Raw genomic sequence first — 21,853 nt, 5'->3', positions numbered from 1 at the left:
ACCGTTGCAACGTCCCGAGCCTGCCTTCACAGGCTCAGGACACAACAGAAACACTGCCCTGTCATATTTGAAAATTATAAATAGCACTTAACGGGATATTAACAATAACAAATGTTAACATTTTCCTTTCTGGGTGGGTGGAAAGACTCGGAAGTTAAAGTTCTGTTCTGTTCTGTTTGTTTTTAGATGTTAGTGATGCCCCTGTCTCGTGCATGAGCAGAAGAAAGAATCCAAAAAGTTAAGAACAACATTGAGGCCATACTGCAGTTTAATGAATCTGACAGCAGAAAACCAAAACTATTGAAAGGTGGGTTTCTGCTTGATTGTTATATCAGATGAGTATCATTTCTAAAATTTATCTATATGATTTGACTTAAACTGCTATTGCTAATAATAAATCCAACAGTTTTGTGATTTCGTATTATTTATCCCTCTGATACTTCTCACTAAAATTCTTCACTGGTACCAGATCTCAATACCTGATTTGTAGTCCTATGCAGAGATTCACTTGAGAAAAAATATGATACCAGGAACGTCTATATTTCTCTATGTGGGGATCTTCTAAGCCAAAGGTCCCCAACATTTTGTGCACCAGGAATCGGTTCCACGGAGAAAGGTTTTTCCACAGACCGGAGAGTGTGTGGTTTTGTGTGTTGCCTGCATCCCACAGATGGGGATTTGCTTGTTTGTGAGGACCAGTTGCTGGCATGCCACGGCCTGGTACCAGTCCACAGACCTGGGATTGGAGTCCCCTGTTCTAAGCTCATCTTCATGCCGTAGCATTCGTAGCATTGCTTCATTAGGTAATTTAAAACATAAAAGAAACCAGGAGACAAAATATCCATTTAAAAGGAGATTTATGGAGGTTACTTTTGAATTAAGATTCATTATACTCTATCCATATACTTCCAATTAATCTGACTAGTTTTTTCCTTCAGAATTTTTTCGGTGCACTCCCTGATGCTCTCTGAGTTTACATATTTGCAGATGTTTCACCACCCAACTAGGTGACATCATCGGTGATAGTTTTCCTCTCATTTCTAGAAAGGTTTGTTCCCCAAATAGCACTTTTGAAGGCGCAGTTTTACGTTGGGATCCTTGACAGGCAGGGGAGCATATGTACCACTAGGAAAGTCGATTTCTTCCTTACGGCATATTACTAATTACAAAAGGCAAATGAAATCTAAAGAAAAGATTATAGCATAAATGAATGAATGAGGGAAAGTTTCAGACCATTACAGCATATCTTGTTTTCATAACTAGTTTCCTCAGACTAGATCAGGAAACAATCTCCCACTTTTTTTTTTTTTTTTGCAATCATAGATTTAGTTTGCTATGGGATCAAGAAGGAGAGGGTCTTGATCAGTCAGAGCATGGTGTTAGAGGTATTCTTACTGCAAACAGATGTCACAATCAGGCACTGAATTAAAAAGAATATAGAATAATAACTTTGTTGTCACTTTGAATGTATGCTAATTGGCATATATTAAAGTGAAATTTCACTGCATACAGCTCTCAAAGAGTCATCAAGTGCATGGAGAGAAGATGGAGATAAGTGTTTCAGTCTGTTGCCTCAATTTCCCCAATGCTGCATTTGCTGAACATGGTAAAGTGGAATTGTGGTGGAAGTACATAATATTAAATGGGCAACAGATTGGTAAAGGAATGCTCTTCTAGAGCAGGGGTGTCAAACTTCCGGCCCAGGGGCAGATGTGTCATGGCGAAACCACACCTACCCCATTGCCAGCAATGGAAAAAAAGTTGTGATATGTCACAACACATAACGTGACATTGCAAGTTTGACACCTCTGTTTTAGAGTGTAGTACATCAATACTTTAGTTTAGGGTGGTCTGCCTGTGGCCCTATGCCTTATGTTCATCAACACAGGTTAGTAAAATGAAATGCATTTCACTGCATACTGCCTTAAAAATTCAGATATTTAATGAAAAGCGAAGAGCCGTGTTATGTAGCTAAAGAGATGGAAGGTCAGAACACTGCATTAGATAGTGTAAATGAAAGGCAGGCAGAGAGATTAGAAATTGTTAAACCAATTATAGAATATAGATGATGAAAGAAGCACATGAAATTCAACCCCTGATATAGATCAAAAGTTAATGAAACAGCATTTGTCTTACTGTAATTATAATCAACCCACCATTTTAGTGCATGGTAGCTGGATAGAAATTACATCATGCCACTGGGGAAATATCTTATTTCTCAATTGTTGCAAAATCTGTTTCAGAACAGTAGTAGAGTGTAACTCATGATGAGTGTAAATGGTTTATTTTTTTCAGTGAGAAACAGTCCCTGGCTTATTATCAAATTGCCAGCCATGATCAAAAGACATTCACAGTGTGTGGATGCATTCCTCAAAGCTGCTGTAAAATTCTGTTTTTAATAAGAGCACAAGGTGACAAGCAACCTCTGTGTGGCTTTCACTTGGGTTTCCTTACCATTTCATCTGGCTGATAAGATTCATCTGATATCCTGAGCATAATCCTTGTTTAAAAGGTGATTACTCAAGTAATCACCTTTTAAACAAGGATTATGCTCAGGATATCAGATATCAGATGAATCTTATCAGCCAGATGAAATGGTAAGGAAACCCAAGAGGGAAACAAGTATAATTGAATGTGGCTTTGGATAGTTGATAAAGGTAGGTCATTTGGCTGATAAAGGGCTCCAATTCTCTATTTCCTTTCCTAACAAGGATTGATTTCATTTTATTCTTTCATTTGCAAGGTTTACAAGCTGTTCCAATCAGTACTAATTCTGTGCAGTCCACAATTCCTAGTTTTGTAAACTCAGAGCAACATATAAAATAAATTATGAAATTCATATAAACTCATAACACTGCATATATAGGACCAACATGAATTAAAACAGGTTCCACTGCTGGAGGAGCCAGTCATATCATTCCAACTTTCAAGGATTTAAAGAGCATGAATACACCAGTCATCTAGGATAGGCTAATTGCTAAGTCTTTCCAAATTGATTGGCATCTTCCTATGGACAATAAGTTTAATAACGATAATTCTCAGACCTTTAAATTTATTGATATTACTAAACTGAAAATTCTCAGCCAGCGTGGAGCTGTATTCTAACAGTGTGCAAGAACCAACTAGGGGAAAGTTGTATCAGAGGTAAACATATATGAAGACCCACCTTACTTTTATTCCATGTGGTTGTAATATTCAGGCATGCTCCCAGGTGTTGAAGATAAAATAAATTTAGTTTTTGGTAATTTTTGGATATCTTTATTCAAGAATCACCCAAATCCCATTTCAACCTTAATTTTCAAATTGGTAAAAAATTAATACAAATTCATATTTAAATAAAGCATGTCTTATGACTGAAACATTTGGTTTAATTTTTAGATTTGTTTTGCTTCATATTATTCTCTATTTTTATAACAATTGAACTGATTAAGAATCTCAGATTCAGAAGTGTGCATGCTCTTTTGTGTCATTTTGCTTGGCTTGATAAAGTACCCAGTTAAACATTTGTGATATTTAAATATGAATATACAGTGTGCATACAAATACATATCCCTGAACATACTGTTTCTTAACATTATACATTTCTGACAGTATGTTCTTTCAAAATGTGTATTGATACACGCAAAACAATTTTTGGTCTGAGAACTATCTCAGACATTTTGGGAAGCATAGCCTTTATGGATAGTTACATTCTGTTCTGAAGATTGCCTAGGTGTTTGCATCCTGTTGGCTTGTATCAGAGATACAATAATCCTTGTGTGATTATTAACTGAATAGCTCACCCATTTTTGGTGCTGCAGGTATGTATGAGGCTTGTTCATGAAGCAGAGGAGAGAATGAAGACAGAGTCTCCTGTTATGGTGCTACTGGCATCCGTGTTGATACCTTTGCGTGTGATACACAATATTTATTGTGTACATTAAACTGCTTCAGCCTCTTTATGACCCAATGGATATCATTTTGCCAGGATTGTTAGCTAGTAACTGTTTGCTTCATATTGGGCAGTCTGTCTGAAATGGATAATGCCTAGGAAAGTATTTTGCTAATGTGTTAGTTTGAGATTGATGGTGCCTTGTAAGTATTTTGCTAGCAAAATGTTTTACTAGACATTGTCAGTCTCAGATTGTCTGTCCTTGTGCAAACAATCCTTTTGTACAGATTTGGAATTGTTGTGGAAGATCTCAGTGCTATTTATGTACCAGGTAAGAGAGTAAGCTGTTTAATCAGTCCTAAAGGTAGTAATGGAGAATTCACTCTCTGCCAATTCTTCAATATATTTTGCATTGGACTAACCTTGAAATTGTTCCAGTTGACCCTCACCAAGCTGTCACCAAGGTATAAATTGAAGGAGAGCTAATTAACTGTCAAAACTTAGGGCAAAAGATTATATACTTTTGCCTCACCTTGTAATCCTCCCTTTGATGTGACAAGCTGTCCTCTGTTCATTTTGCAAACAACTTAGCACACAAAGGAAATGCAGTATACCATCAAGCAATCACTTATCAGCGACAGCAAATCAACATGAAAAATGGGCTTTGGAACTCTAACAGACAATGATCAGAGAGCCTTCTTTTTTATCCTAAATCATTATATTTAGTACTCGGCCAAAGCATAATAAGTTATTTATAAATGTCTTTGCTTGTTAAGAGATGGATGAGAATTTTTTTTCCAGAGAGATAAACAAATGTTTTTAATCAGATGATAAATGTGGGCTTGCTACATTAAAAAAAAACCCAAGTTCCTTCCATTCTCTGTTATAACATCTAGGGCACTTTGATGAGTACAATTCCAGATAAATAAATTTTGATAAATGTCAGAGTATGGATCATGGCTCTATTTATCTAACTGGGGTTGAAGAGGATGGAAATTATCAAGGTTTCCAAAGTAGAAGGAACATTTGTTTTTCTCTATTCTAGGTACAATTGGAAGATTTAGATTTACAGTTTTTCCTCAATCCCAGTGACTTTAAAATATATGGACTTCAATTCCCAGAATTCCCTAGCTGCAGTTCTGGTTGCTGAAGTTAAGAAACACTGATTTAGAGCAATTTTTAATGTTTCCTTCTATTGGAACTTATTTGTAATGATCTGCTGAGATAAATATCTTTGAGGCATACTGATTATTTTAATTTGTCATTTAATTTGTTGTACTGTAAGTCTATTGTCTTTGGGAGGGAAGATTTTTAATGCAATTGAAAACCTTGCAAATCTTATAATACAATCACAATTACAAATTTACAGTTGACAATTGACAAGATTTAATGTTTCATTTACATTCCACTCCTGGTAATGAAAATATTAAATATACAATGTGCCACACAGCTAGCCAATATATCTTGAAGGTGCCAGATTAGGGAAGGCTGAATTTTCCCAATTCTAGCAATCTTTGAGTGAGCTTCACCCATGGAGATGAAAAACCTGAAATGATCATACTGTTTTTCAATATATATATATTTATTTCAAATGATTTGTCACACACCAAGTTCTATAATGTGATGACTGCATTTCTACCTGCCCTTCATTCTGCTTCTTTTAATTTTATTTTTAATTAAATTACTTTCCATGAAGAGGAAAAAAAATAAAGAGCATGTATTAAGAAATGGGTGTCAATGCTGCTAACATCAGATGTTTTACATTGACAATTTTCCCTTTCCCTTTTAGAGTTAAATGATGCTGGGAGTGGGGGGGGAATGTGAATGAGAGTCTGGCTAGACATAACAACACTAAACTCAGTGTGAGAATCAAGGTTATTGAGCCGAGAGCTGATACAGAATTGGACAGGTTATTGAGTGGAGAGCTGATAAAGAATTGGACAGGAAGCCCAGCTTCAAGCTAATTGGGAAATGTGATTTATGACTGTTAATTGGAGACAATTAATAGTATCAGAATTGTGCTTTGATACTATGTGCTCAGGGAAGGGGAATTCAGTTTTTGGCTTTGATTATGTAGTACCGATATTATGCTACTCGAATAAAAGATTCTTTAAGGTAAACAGTGCTTCAAAGTTCTTTTGAAGAGTTTCATCTGTCAGAATCATGACAATGGGTGTATTTGGAAAAAGGGTGGAGGGGATTCAGATTTGTATCTACTATTTAACTAGTTCTTCTCCTTGTCCATACAAGCAGAGTATGGAACATGGGTATTCAAAGTTTTGCCTTGCCTGGGTTGCACTGAATGAAGAAGAATTGTCTTGGGCTATTAATATAGTTAATACATATAAATATCACTAAAAATCACATAATATTAAAAGTTTACAATCTTGTGGGGCTACCTTATTGCTGTCTAGGGTTGCATGCAACTTGTGCGCTATGGGTTGGATACGCCTCCTATAGAACCAATGCAGACTAAAATGGCCCATTAAGTGAGATTGTCATGATGGTAGGGAGACCTGTATGCTAAGCTATCCACTTTTTGCTTTCAACTCTGAGCAGAAATGTTGAGGTTTTCTATCAAGGATAGACAATGGAGACTATCTGTACTATTTTGGGGGATGCTAAAGGTTACCATAAGGAAGAGAGATAAAGCAAAAAAAAAAAAAAAATGAAATCAGCAAAACCATATCAAGAACAAAGGATCAGGGTTTTTTTGTTTTTGCCCTTAATTTGGAAAGAATTGGGCATGGGGGCACAGGAGAGTAGTTGAAAGTTATACTGTTATACTGTGCTGAGATACAAACTACTGTACATGAGCTTTTATGTGTCAGGGTTAGTGAATCAAATTAAGTGATAGTAATCAACCAATCACCATTTGGATAGAACTTTCAGCTAAGAGAAGGCAAGGATGCTGAAGGCAGAATGCTTTTGCCTGTTACAAAAAGAGCTTTGCAATCTCTATTCTCCTCCCCCAATTTCTGGGCATGTGAGGATAACTGCCCCACTAGCTCATCCATGTTGCCTTATTGCAGCATACTAAAAAAATTTAAACCACTATCACTCCTAATATGCTGTCAAATAGTATGCTGCAATAAGGCAACATGCCTCACCAAAAAGTTAACAACTGTCCTGCCTTTTTTGACAGCCATGGGTGGTGGTACTATTTGGTCATGAATGTGCCCCTGGGGTATAAGTTTGCCCATCTTGGTTTAAAATCTTTCCTGAAAATAAGCTTTTATACTCCTTTCCCAGAGCTGGCACCCAAATCAGCAAGCAATGTAATATTGGTATCTTTCATAATTGGGCAACCCTGCTTGACATAAATGGGAATAATGATCTTAAAAGAGGTACAGTATCTGTTGCAAAATGTTGCAGAGCTCCTATTCTTTCCAGAATATTCTTTTCTATTTCTTCTTCTTCTGGCTTCTTGTTTTTTGTCCCAATGGACATTCAGTATTTTGCACACACCATTGATCTCTCCCTCTTACAAGATATGCCACTTTAACTTCATAAAGATGGGAAATGTGCTATATTAATATAAATGCTATTTTGGCCATTTGGAAACAAATCATTGTAAATATTTATAATCTCAGGTCGAAACTCCTGCCTCTTTACTTTTCTGCATCAGCACAGCAAGAAGGTGATTGCATTTAAGGAAGAAGGAAGTTGATAGAAGGTAAAATATCCCCTTTCACTCTTGGCTGTGGTGTTTCTCTCATCCTCTTAGAGCAGCTTTTTCCAGTTCTTGCCCCTGTCTCCCCTCCTTTCACAGGTGCTGCCCAACCTCATTTTATTCTTTCAATGGGGGTTGAAAAAGAACTAGAGGGTTGCCGAGAGGAAATAAATAGCTGTGGTAAACAGCCTATTTTTCATACTATTTCATTTTTGACAGTATTCAGCCTTGCTTGACCTCTTCTCTTTGCAATTTGTCTCCTTTTTGTACTTCTCCATTAGGTTGCCGCAGTGCAGACTTTGCTAAGCAGTGCGAGAAAGTCCTATATGAATTTTGTAGATACACGCACAGGTGTTTGTGGGTTCATTTAAAAGTGCAGTGCTAAGCTTGATCATTTGATTGAGTTTATGACACTCATTCCTTCACTGGGTCCTTAGTAGCCTTCCTCAGTCTTGCTTACAGGACTTTGATCTCTGTAATGTTGCTATAATGGAACTCTTTGCAATATAGCCATGTCTTTAGAAGGATTCCAATACTTTTAAAAGTTCTGTAAATCTCTATCACTTTAGATTAAAAGATTAAGTAATTAGTCTTTCTCTTGTGATGTCACTACTTTCTTCCACCAAGCAGGACAATAGTAGATGCAATTTTTGAAAATATTTTTGTCATTTTGATAAAAATATTTATAAGGGAACATAATAAAATTATGAGTGGGCCCTTCATCACCTAGTGTTATCTGTATTTATGGTAGTGATGATTATCATAATGGACAATTACAACCAGACTATATCAGAGGAAATCAGGCACTTGGATAGCCTTATTGGTTACAAATTATTGGTTTTAATGCTGAAAGAAATGGTTTGTTGCTTAATTCAGTGCATAAGAATGTTGCAAATGCACATGTGGAATGTACTGCCTTGGGAAAACCTATGAGATAAAATACAATAGATATCTGGGGAGGTAGGCAATGGCAAACAATAAAATGTGTATGGCAATATTATAATACAAGCTCCAATGTTGGCATGCAAAAAAAAGGCAGAATTAGAGTTGTGAAGTTGCAATGCACATTTCCTCAGGTCTTCATCCTCACCTTTGTGATCTCAGCAGCAGCAAATGGGAGGAGTGATTATCCACTGAGTTTCATGGTTTTTTAAAACACACACACACACACACACACACACACACACACACAATAGGTGATTCATATGCATATAACTCTTCAGTTCTTTTCAGACAATTAAAAATGATCTTGAACCAGCACTGCCTGAGAAAGTTAAATTATGGTGTCACTACCCTAGAGTAAACAAGCATCTTTATATTTTGCTTTATGTATGAAAGAAACTAATTACTTTAGTGCTTACTCAAGTATTCATTGTGAATGACCTACTGATAGAAATTTAATTTTGTTTCCACCCTGTTGTAATCCCATCCAGAACTCACCTCTCCTAGTTACAGGAGGCATTAATCAAGAAAGAGTCCTCTTAATATATCTTTTTGTTTTAATGAAATCCTGTAAAAAATACCTTTCACCAATGGATGTCAAATATCAGTTATACATTAATTAACATGCTTTTGTGACAGCTTTACCATTGTATTCTATACAAGTCATTCAGCAACTTAATTTAAATTGTCAAGAGGCAAACAAGTACAAAGACAGCATTCTTGCCCTCAGTGATATTACAATAGATGAGTTGTATCTCTATAAACAGGCTGTTTCTGAACATAATATTTCTCTTGCATGGTAAAAGAGTGGGCATTACATATGAGAACAATTTTAGTCAGTTTGCCCTTCTCCTATAAGAAAGGAATATTCGTGTTATATACTTAAAATATAATTTAAAAAATCTGCCACCAATATTTATATTAACTGTAAATATATTTCAAATTGGTGGGGACTGAAAACAAATAGACTTGTTGGCTTGTTATGCTTATAAACACTTTGGGAGATACCACATTCATAGTTGCTGATAAGTTACTTATATGTCATCTCCCAGTTGTTGGGATAAGTTGCTGATAAATTATTGATCCTATGATTAGGAACAGTGATGATTTCAAAATAAAATTAGTTCAGGAATTGGTTCTTGTGTCTAAATACTGGACAGTCTCCTCTTTACCACTGCTTTGAAAGCTGAAATTAAAACTTTCAATAAAAGCTTTGTTAGCTTGAAAGGAATGCAGTTTATCTTTTCATCTTTTTCCAACCCAATTTAACATGACTCCTTTATATTAGCTCTGAATCTCCCAACAGGCTCCAGCCAAGGCCAGACATAACTTTATTTCTGAAATATGAGACTGAGAGGCCAAACCTTTCAAGAAAAGTTGGCTTATTTTTAGCTTTTTTTTCAAGCTGAGGTCTTGAAAATACAATTCCCTACTGGCTTGTGGAATTAAATAGAGGGGAAAATGGATTTCTGGAGAACACATTGCTATCCATGTTAGTAAGACTATTCTGTATGAGATACACATGAACAAAAAAATTGAAAAAGAAATTTTTTTGTAGCTTTATATCATTTTGAAAAAATAAAACACATTTTTTGTGTTCTGTAGAGAACAATATCAATAACTCTACCATAGTTATTCTATTAGTGATGCATTTTATGACATACTTCCTCCAAATAATTCAGTGTTCTATATAATTCTGTTTACGCCTTCATTTAATTTCACATTTTATTGAGCTGAACCTATGTTTCCTGATCTGGGGTCCTGTAGCTATATTGAATTAGGTGATCAATGGAATTTGAATCTGAATTTTATCAGTTTAAATCTGATACTATTCACTACTCACTTCCATCTTGACACCATGATTGTTAGGTTATTCCCACTCATATTTCTCACACTAATTCATATTGGTTACAACATGATCAATAAACTAAAAGCGTGGGAGATAAAATTATATTATTAAATATTATAGGCATGTGTGGAATGGCCTTGAAGTACAGAAGGAAGAGTGCAACTAAATTGCAACGATCAGATAAAAGGGCCTAAACTCAGGTCAAAAAAGTAACTTGAGAAAATGTCTCAGACAAGTCAATTCTTAATTCACACAGAGCTAAAGGGAGTGAAGGGAAAGCACATTCAGACTTGCAAGCTTCTGTTATTATAGCTATTCTGTTAAAAGTAATGTTGACATAAAGTACATGACATTGGTTTATTATTCTCGTATCCCTTAGCTTGTGTACATTTAAATGAACTTCTGTGCATAAGTTACACGCTTATACGGGCTAAGCCAAGGTTAAGTAGCATTGGCCAAGAGTGCCAAAGATTAGGTGGCACCAATGTGGCCTCTCCTTCTAAATCATTCTTAAAACGAACATTTTTGCGTTAGTGGGAGGTGACACCATCAGTCAATGTAGCTCAGGGGCAGTCATGGGATTCAAATATGTGAACAAGCGGTTCTCTGTGTGAATGCCGCTTCTGGATGTCTGTTCTGGGCCTGGGCAACAAAAAATTAGCTACTGGTTCTGCTGAAGTGTTGTGAACCGTCTGAATCCCACCACTGCCTAGGGGCATTATAAACCTGGCACTGGTTTAAAAACTGATTTTAGGAGCCATTCCCTGAATATTGTTCCCACTGAATATAAGCACTAATTATCAGTAAGAGTGCCTTTTCCCCATCTTTGGAATATTTATAGCAAAACAACTGAATGGATAGGTGCATTCATTTCTGTTATTTAAGCACCAAGTTAAGAGCTTTTTATTTCAAGTTTTAATCATTTTGAATAATGTATTAGTCATAACTAATTTGGATTTACTGATGGTGAATGTTACTCACCTTTTAGTGATTTTTTTTAAAAAAAAATATTTATGTTTGACTTTTTCCCTTGTTCACGTTGTTCATTGTTCTGATCATTTTTATTTAAGATTGGGCTGTTTTATCACTTTATATGTCTGGAGAGTTTTCCTAAGAAGATTATGCAAAAAGTTTGAAATAGTTTAAAGCAGTGGTTCTCAACCTTTTTAATGCTGCGACCCCCAACCGGTCGTAAGTCGAGGACTACTCAACCGGTCGTAAGTCGAGGACTACTCAACTGGTGCAGCACCGTTTGCAGAATGGGACTTTTGGCGGGCTCAGCAGGGCAGAGACAGCCTGGACAATTCCTATTGGCTTTTGAAAGCCAATAGAATTAGACTCTCTTCAAGAGAGTCTATTCTATTGGCTTTCAAAAGCCAATAGAATAAAAGGGAGTAGCACAGCTAAGGAAAAGGGGAAAAAATGGCGGACTGCGTTGTTTGGCGACCCCCATGAAATGGTCGTTCGACCCCAAATGGGGTCCTGACCCACAGGCTGAGAACCACTGGTTTAAAAGGTTTATTATCTGCATTGAAATAACTTTATACCATTACAAGTGGGGGTGCAGACTGGGTGAGCTAAGCCATTTCTGGCTCAAATTTTACTACAGCAGTTTACTGTATTTGCCAGATAGTTGCAAACAAGCCAATGTTTCAATAAGAGGCTAATGATAACTTGACCTCATGACATAATAGAAGTTTACAAAGAGAGGGTTCTTAATGCCTACATTATTTCCTAATGTAAATATTGTTTTTCAGGCTCTTCAACAAATTATGTTTAGCTTGATGATTCTTGTGACTGAATGATTTATAGACATAATTAATCAAATGATCCACACGAGTCTGTACTATTTTAAGTACACGTTACAGACAAGTCTTGAATTATTTGTATAATAGCTTTTCATGGAATTTTTCCTCTTTTTGAATCTCTCTCTCTATCTCTCCCTTTCTCTCTCTCATGATTGCATGTATATAGATTGATTTGGGGGGAAAAAGTTCCTCTCACTAAAAATAGGCAGCTTTGGAAAATATTTTCTTATTGAAGGAAAGAGAGGCCTTTGGAATATGTTAATCAGGCCAGCTAACATAAGGCATAATGGGTAAAATTAAGGACCTGAAATCCAGATTAGCTTCGTATCAGCTGGTGTATTTGTAATAATTAGAGCAAATACTTGCTCAGCTAGATGTGGTATTAAAATATTTTTGAATCTTGATCTTACACTAAAACAAAAATCAGCTGTGGGATACTATATGTGTGTGTGTGTGTGTGTGTGTGTGTATGTGTATATATATATGTAGGTATATATGTTTGTGTGTGTGTGTATATATATGTGTATATGTATGTATATGTATATATACATATATATCCTTAAATTACTCCTGCTCTGTATTCATGCCAGCTTGACTCCAAAATGGTTTAAGAAAATCTTATCCAGACTAAAATGCTTTGGCAGCAGCTAATAAAATATAGACATATATGCAGTATTACTCCTTATAGGTAGTAGTAATTTATTAGTAATAATACCACCATTGGGTTACCTAATGTTCTGAATAAAGCAGTGGTGGAAATCAAATATGTGAACAACTGGTTCTCTGTGTGGATGCCGCTTCCAGAAGTCCATTCTGGGCCTGGCAACAAAAAAAATTAGCTGCTGGTTCTGCCGAAGTGGTGCGAACCAGCTGAATCCCACCACTGGAATAAAGGCATCTTTATTCAGATGCTGTGATATGGCTATACCTACAAAGATAGGAATTGTGCAGGTAACATAACACTCTTTGTGACACTCATTAAGGGAGAAAGAAAAAGGATGAAAAGAGTATTGATGCTTTTAAACTTTTGTGTTGAAGAAGACTCCTGAGAATACCTTGGACAGCTGAGAAAACAAATGGATGATTGAACAAATCAATTCAGAGTTCTCACTCCAGGCACAATAACCAGACTCAAATTATTCTACTTTGGAGACATTATGTGAAGACTGAGCTCTCTAGAGGTTGCAATGATGGAAAATATAGAAGGAAAGGGAAGAAAAGGACAACCAGCAGCAAGATAGAGATATTTCATGACTGGGGGGGGGGGTGGGGGTGACTGTAGTGTTGGAAAACCTGAAGGGTACTCTGGTGACCTAAGAAAGTCTACCTGTTTGGTCACTAACAATCAACATGGAGTTGATAGTATGTAATTTAAAATATCACCAAGGATTGCATGTTTCGTGACAAAGCCATCTTTATTATTATGGAGCTAGACAAAAAGTTAAACCAACCTCACCAGATCATCACCTTCATGTCTACACTGTGTTCACAATAGCCCATGTAATCCAGAGTACAAATGGGACTGATTTTTGTGATGTATATCATATGTAAACTTAAAACAGAAAAATCTGAATATGCTTATTTTTGATTTCTTGAAACAGACTCAAAAGAAAGTTATTAGCTAATTTCAGGAAAGCAATAGCATGTGAATTTTAGAAAGATTTTTAAGTTCCATCTGAAGCATTGAAAAAAAATGTATTAAATCAAAAAAACCCTAACATTGTGTTTTATTACATAGCAAGTGTCACACCTCAGATTCAGATGTGAAAGGACAAACTGGGTTGCTTCCAGACCTCCTTTCTGACTGATGTGATAGGTCAATTCCAATTATATTCTGTGCACTACCAAACATTCAGTCGGGTGAGAAATAAGGTTGAGCAAAAGAAAAGGAGTTGCATCTTGGTACTTTCATATCTAGAGGGTAGAAAATTTGCAAGAAATGATAGCAACTTTAACTAAATAGTCTGTCTCTCTCCCTTTGGCCACAAAGAATGCTTGTGTCCTTTGGAAAGTCACCTCTCAGGCTATTGGTTATGTGCAGGACCCATTTGTCCTCTTGGCTGGCTCCAAACAGGAAGTAACTGCAAGATACCTTCAAGGAAGCATAAGAATATAAGGAAAGACAGGCAGAATTCAATTAAATATCTATTTAATCCAGCATTCTGTTCCCAAATTGTCCACAGATATAACTATGAGATGCTTGGACTTCTCATAGCCTTCTCCAATTTACGTAGTGTTGAGAAATATATGTGTATTGATGTGTATTGTTCCTGGATACACACATATCTGTACAATATAAGCATAACAGTCTTATTCTTTATGTATGAGTAGCAAATTGCATATTTGATTTCCATATTTTAAATACATATTGTGATACTTTATTTTCAGTTCCTTTTTAATGATTCTAGCAATGAAATGAGCATTAGGTTGACTTTCTATGGACTGATCTGTCACCTTGAAACATCAAGTTGGCTATCTTGCTGCTTACTCACAAGTTATTAACAAATTAACTACTTCCATAATATGGTTGGTTACAGTTTCAAAGAAATTTGTAATTTTAGAAAGGAAGTAATTCAGAAACCAGGACCTGCTTTTAGATAGGTTTGATAGGTTTTATTTAATAACACCTTTCCTCAATTTAGCAAAAAGAAATTTTAAACTAAATTATCTGTAATTTCATTGTTTTTCTTCAATCCCTTTTAAAATTAACATTAGAATACCTAACTTCCATTCTTATGATACAGAGGCTTATCTTAAAGATGGATAGCACTTTTTAAAGAGAATCAAAAAGTTCTAGAACTTGGATGTCTCATCTTTTGAAATTTCCTTCCTAAAAATATCAGTTCAGGCTTAATTATCTGCTCCACATCTTCTGCAGCAGAGAAAGTTGAACATTTATTCAGATTTTTATATTTTTTTCCTGTTTCTGATATATTTAAGACGTTTTTCACTTTTAGTTGAAATATTAATAGCATTATGGCCCCTCCTCTCAATAAATGCCTTTTTGGCATTCATTATTATCTTTTATTTCACATTGTGCACATTTGGCTTCCTTTTCATTCTCCTCTTTTGGGTAAGAGTTCTCAATTTTTCTGAAGAAAGCTTTCTACTCTCTAAAAATTAGTTCTTCAGAAAATGAAACATCTCATCCAAGTAGAGAGAGAGAGAGTGAAAATAGAACTCATGACCTTGACATTGCTAATTAATCACATTATGACCTCTTGGACATAGTCATTCATGTTTTAACCTAGTTATACTTGTACTATTATACTTTGGATTAATCCACATGCTTTAAGGAAATATTTGACTCTGATTTTCAGCTTCCTTTTTTAAATCTTTTTTTTTCACAGTTTTATTTTTGAAAGTCAAATATGACTGGTTGGAGTTGTTCGGTAAATTTCTATCAATCAATTTAGTTTGATAGCAACATGGTCATGCTTTCCAATCAATTTAACAACACTCACCTCTCTCATTAGGTTATTAAATTCAAGGTTACCTTCCCTGTGGGTAGTTTTATGAACAGCTGTCCTAACGCAAAATTATTTAAAGTTTCTAGACATTTTGTCTTTCTGTCATGATTGGATCATGCATCTGTCTACTATATGTGATAATTCAGTTTGTATGAACTTGTCTTGCTGAATGACTCCTTGTTTTCAGCTCTCCCTTTCAAAGATTTGGGGACAAGGATATTGTACTTAAAGGTGGAGAGATTGGAGGCAATCCCATTCTTGTTGGAAAACTGGAGCTTTGTGTTAAATCAACACCCACCATAAATTGAATCTCAACATATTTTGGTGGCATCAGTTAGTTTTATGTGTACACTCAGTCATACCATTGCTAAATCTCTGGTAAATTTCCTCCAGATTTTAGCATGTCAAAGCCATTAGAAAAGAAAGAAGCAAGATTCCACATAAAGGAATTATTATTGTGGAACGAAATCGTGATGTTGCCATTTTTCAACCCCAGCTATGTATTTACAATGCCTAAGCTTGTCAGATCAATAGGAACAGGCTAACTTCAATATCTTATTTGGTTGTCATCTTATCATGGTTATAAATAGTGCAGCCAGATAGCCTCTGACTGGAAGAGTTTACAATCAGTCTAGGGTTAACTTTCTGTATACAAAAATATGTTTGAACTTAAAAAGCAGCTTTTTATGCCTTTCTTGGCTATGATAAAGAAAGTTGTCTTAAAGCATAGACAAACAAGAGATTGCACTGCCTTTTGTGAGGTGCAACAATAGCTAATGTAAAAAAAGCTTCTCATGGATGAAGCCCATGACTTCTTGAGAAAGGGAGAGTAGTCTTTGAAGAATATCCAAAATGGCCTTGTATATGTATAATTTGTGAAAAGAAGGTTTATTGGTGGTGTAGTTTTAGAAGTGTGTTAAGATGAACTTTTTGTTTGCGTTTGAGCTTTTATAGGAGTGCTAACTAAGGTTACCCCTAAAGGGAATTATTTGTTAATTAAAGCAATGCATGCTAATCTGTGTTACTAGGAAACTCTTATGTTTCCATTGTAAATTTTAGAAAGGAGTCAAGCATCCCTGATGGGGAAAAGAGAAGCTTTAGGGCTTACTGCTGGTGTTATGATTAGATGTGTCACAGGGGCATTCATGGGGCCAAGCCAATGTGAAATTAAGTGACAAAAACGTGCCTGGAATAATCTAGCTTGCATTACTTTTTGAGATAACAGCAATTCTATTATTTGGTTGAGCCACAGTTTTAGAATATAAAGCAAGTATAATAATCTAAGAATTCTTCTGAGCTACCAGCATATTTTCTGTTTTCCTTTTGTGCATTTTTTTTGTTATGCATTTATTCCCCTTGCTAGGTAGAGCGTCTAAAAAAAGAATGTAATTATCTCTCCCTAAACTCCAAAAAGCATGTTGACTGAGTTAATATCTAGCAATGAAAGTGCTTTTAGTGAAAAAGAGAATACAAACATTTTGATGAAGCAGTTAGATAGTAAGGTAAGTCCTTACTAGATAGACTTACCTAATGAATGAGACCATCTAAAAACCTTAGAAAAGACTCTTGTAACATGCTGCTGCTTCTTTTTTACTTAAATTTTGGTCTCAATACTTTGCCACTGGAAAATCGAATCTCTTTTAAAGACTTAGAAACTTATATTAGAAACCAATTCCTACTGACTTTCATGATTTATTTGTGGATTGTTATCATTCCATTATGGTAAGTACATTCCAATAAAATATAATTGATATTCACAATTTGCATTCCTGATTTCCTTTACTTACATCTAAAATTATGATCGTCCCCCATAATTTTCTAAAGATTTTGGCTACAAATGAATACCCATTTCTCTGACTGCTATAATATCAACTTTACTTAGGAAATGATCTTCTTTAACACAACCATGAAGCTAAGTTAGATTGTAAATCAGTTTAAAGGTCTGATGATATAAAATCAGTGATGGCCTGAAAAAAGAGCAGCAACCTAACACCCTTTGGATGCTTTGAACTAAATTTCCCATAAGACTCTATCATGAACAGCTCCCAATTAAGACTAATTGCCACCTGGTTCTATCAGAATGTTGTATCTAGATGATTTCCAGATGACGCTTGGAGAATTTCTCCAATGTTCTGATGATCTGTTCTGACTGGCTTGTTAGTCTCTGGCTACAGGAAGTGAGCTTAGTTCTTGGCATGCATTGTTCCTCAGTGGCTTTTTTTGTACACTAATCAGAGAGCAAACCCTAAGTTTCTGAAGAAGTTTGGAAGATGAAGATGAGAAACAATGCCTAGAGAATGTAGAGAAAGACAAATAAATTGGATTAAGCACAGGTCCATACTTAGGTCTGAGGTTACACAATGCAATAAAAGAGGTGAAGCAGTATGAATTCTTCCATTATTGTACTGCCAAAATGCTGTTCGCTATTACTCTCAATTTATGATTGAGTTGTTTACAGATATAGATTATTTATGAACAATTATGATGAAATTTTTGTTTATTTTGTTTTAAGCTGTTCGAGTAGTGACAGTCCTTTGGAGCCATATAAACAACAACAACTATTATTACATATACAAAAATGTGAAATCACATCTGCCGGTTCTTTAGCTGTTGTTGGCTTTTATAATAAATAGAACGACTGTGACAAAAGAAAGAAGAAATGGTACCAATAGTAATAGGTGCTTGGGCGCAGTCACAAAACTATTTGCATTGACAAATTCACCATCAGTCAATTACAAAAAGGCAGCTTTACACAGAATAGATTGCTTCCTACAACGAGACTTCTAACACCATCAAACATCAATATTGTCCCATCCCAGGACCTTAGAAAGGATTCAATAGGTGAATAAAATGCCAAATCCAATATGAACATCTGGCTGACTATGCAACCAATCATAACTATCATATAATAATCATAATAATCACAGTAATCACAGTAATCATCATCATCTTTATCATATTTATGACTTTCACATGAATAGTGAAATGAGTAGGGATAGCACAGTATACTTACTGGAGTATAGGCTGAAGATTCTTTTTCTCAGTTCCTTATCCTCTACTTCTTTGATTGAATTCTATTCTTATGTCTCAGAGACCATCATTTAAACTTCTTGACTCTACTATGAAATAGGATGAAGTGGGAGTCAGTGAATGAACCCAAATCACATTCTATGAATCGTAGTTGAGTTGAGATTGAGACTGGGATCTAGATTTTGGAGACTACATTATTCTGAAGGTTTTTGTATTCAAAATATTGTGCAGTGTCCCAGGGCTTTGAAAAAGTTGTCTATCTCTTCTTTTAAGGAACTATAAGTTGATCATAACCTTTTCGGTCTTCATCCAAAGATAGCCAAGTGAACAATATGGTCACATATAAACATATTATTGTTCTTACCTCTATTTATCTGATGATGGATGCTTTCTTAGCCTGCAAGCATGGGGAGGAATTCCTTCCTGAATCAAAAAGTTTTAACATTTATTTGTTTGACTGTTCTTGTGTTATCTTTAGTAACAGATTTTTCCTTAGAACTGCAGGATTGTAATATTATAACATGGTAGCATGGAAATATTGTGAGTTAAATTTTCCTCACTGTGGTTTATTCTGATAAAAGCTTTTGAAAATCCCCTTTGTTTCCCCATTTTATGACTGCAAAATACATGAAGGAGAAAAATCATCTGTCAGTTTAAACAACATCTACAATTACTCTACTCTGGTGTTTTTAAGCACAAAAAAGAAAAATGAATAAATTCTATTATCAAGTGCATGCGGGTCCTGAAGTCAATTGCTAAATGCAAGCTAGGTATGCCTCTGGTTCTTTGCATTATGAATATATCACCTGTTCTAGCAACATGAATGTAAAGATGAGCTGTTGTTAGATAAGATTTATAGCTTGACTAAATTAAATATTTGTGCTGCTGCTCTCTTGCTTATTGCTTGACTAGCACTTTGGAAAATAGCCTCTTCTAAGCCTGCCACAAACTGGTATTTTAGGAAATTTAGTAGGAAGACAGATGTTATTCAAAATGTTATAAGAGATATCAACTTTTCTTGGGTTCCTTGGAAGAGGAAAGTAGATGGAAAAGTTGCTAGAATATATATATAAATAATGTGGTAAAATAATATGAGACTAAAATGCATAACTTGGACAAGAACTCCATACCAAATATAGCCTGATAGAATGAGCTGGAACTGCAACATGGTGCAGCTAGAGAAAAATATTTTTGGACACTATTTGTTGCTAGAGTAAAGAAGAACTAAGGTATCTCTTAATTAATGTATAACAGTCGTTCATTCCAACAGTCAGTTTTCAGAGCCAATATCTCATAAAGTGATGAAGACAAGAAACAGAAACATGGATTATTATTCAGAAGTTATAACTATTTAAGTGCACTAAGCTAATAGGGAGCTAATAGGGCCAAATAATTTTTATTATATGATTCACTTTTGACAGCAGTGTGAATTTTTTTCAAGCAAAGTTTGCATTTAGTTTTTGAATGACATGATGGATAAGAGAGTGGATGATCTAAAAAGTAAATGGTTCCAAGACAATCACTACATTTTTAAAATTTATTTGATAAATTCCAATGTTCCTTTGAATAAAAATACATTGTGAGTCTGATAACAACTATAAGGTGCAATAGAAGTATATTGAAACAAAAATTCATTTAAAAAGTGATTTAAAAAACAAGTAATAGTATGATTATTCTGCATGCATTTAATAATTTTATTATTTTATTACAGTTTGAGAGTTGCACCCGATGATGTTGGTTTGGGGTGCAAGTTGTAGGCCACAGAAGTAAGAAAAGATCCTAAAACAAAATGAGGATAGGTTTTTATAGCTTTTTTAAATATCATGATTGAAGTTCATAGGTGAGCTGGAAGAGAAGTCTGCAGCATGTGGTAAAAATGGTGGCCGTGATAGTGCAATTGACATAAAACACAGTTTCATTACACTATCATGGGCACCATCTTGACCTTTCTTATCAGATCCCATGATTTTCCCTCTATTTAACTGTGGGAAAGTATTCTGAGAAATCCTTGTATTAGGTGCTCATTGACTGTTTTCCTTAGTGAGTGTAGCAGTTCTAATGCAGATTTTCAACAATGGGCAAAAGAAGGATGTAGACCAGCGGTTCTCAACCTATGGGTCGCGACCCCATTTGGGGTCGATCGACCTCTTTTGTGGGGTCGCCAAACGTGGCGATCCGCCATTTTGTCCCCTCCGGGGGCGCGCCGCGCCTCCAGGGGGGGCGGTGCTGCGCATGCGCACCGCGCGTGGGGCGGCGGCGCGCCTCCGGGGGCGCCACCGCGCATGCGCGTCGCACGTCGGGGCGGCGGCGCGCCTCCGGGGGGCGCCACTGCGCATGCGCGCCGTGCGTCGGGGTGGTGGCGCGCCTCCGGGGGTGGCGCCACGCATGCGCACCGCTTGCGGGGGCCCCGCCCCATGTGCGCCGCACGTGGGGGGGGCGCCGCCGCGCATGCGCGCCGTGCGCGGGGGCCCCGCCCCCATGCGCGCCGTGCCGCGCATGCGCACAACGTTTGTGTGACGGGGGTCGCCGTCACACAAACGTTGAGAACCGCTGATGTAGACAATCTTTAAGGTAGCCTTGTCCTATAAGAAAGTTTCTGTCAGCCGTGAAGAATCAGCATCACACTTTAAGTTCCAGTTAAGAAGATCTATTGCTCATGCCTATATACAAGAAAATCTAGTCCACTAACAATCAGCACTAAATTGGCATTAGAAAACAATTAATGGAGGGGGATTGGACCTGATCACTTGTGGGAACATAGTGACTGCAGACTGATTCCTCTCTTGACTCTGCTCTTGAGGTCTGCCTTTTGTTATCCTACAGTTTGCAAGTAAAAGCAATCACAAAGTACAAATCTATCTGTAAAAAACAATCTAGTAGTGAAAAACAGAATAATCTTTTAGGGGTCCTGGATTAAAAAAAAATGAAAGAAAACTTACAGTCCACTTTAGAGAATTTTCTCCTCTTTCAGTAATTAATGCTGATTATTCTATGAATAAGAAAACTATCAGCTCAAATTAAAACAAATTTGTCCTATTTTTGCTTTGTTTTCAGTAGGATAATGAGGATTTTTCTTGAAGGGGCCTAATTCCCTGAAATATGTGTGACATTTTTGAAAATAAATATTTTGGATTCAGATCTTCTGTAAGATTCATCTTTGTTTGGGTTTTGGTATGTAAAGAAAACTCTTTGCTTTAAATTACTTGAAAG

Source organism: Crotalus tigris, unplaced genomic scaffold, assembly GCF_016545835.1.
Source record: "Crotalus tigris isolate CLP2741 ecotype Arizona unplaced genomic scaffold, ASM1654583v1 scf7180000017536.10889498, whole genome shotgun sequence".
NCBI lineage: Eukaryota > Metazoa > Chordata > Lepidosauria > Squamata > Viperidae > Crotalus > Crotalus tigris.
This window is presented reverse-complemented; position numbering follows the sequence as displayed.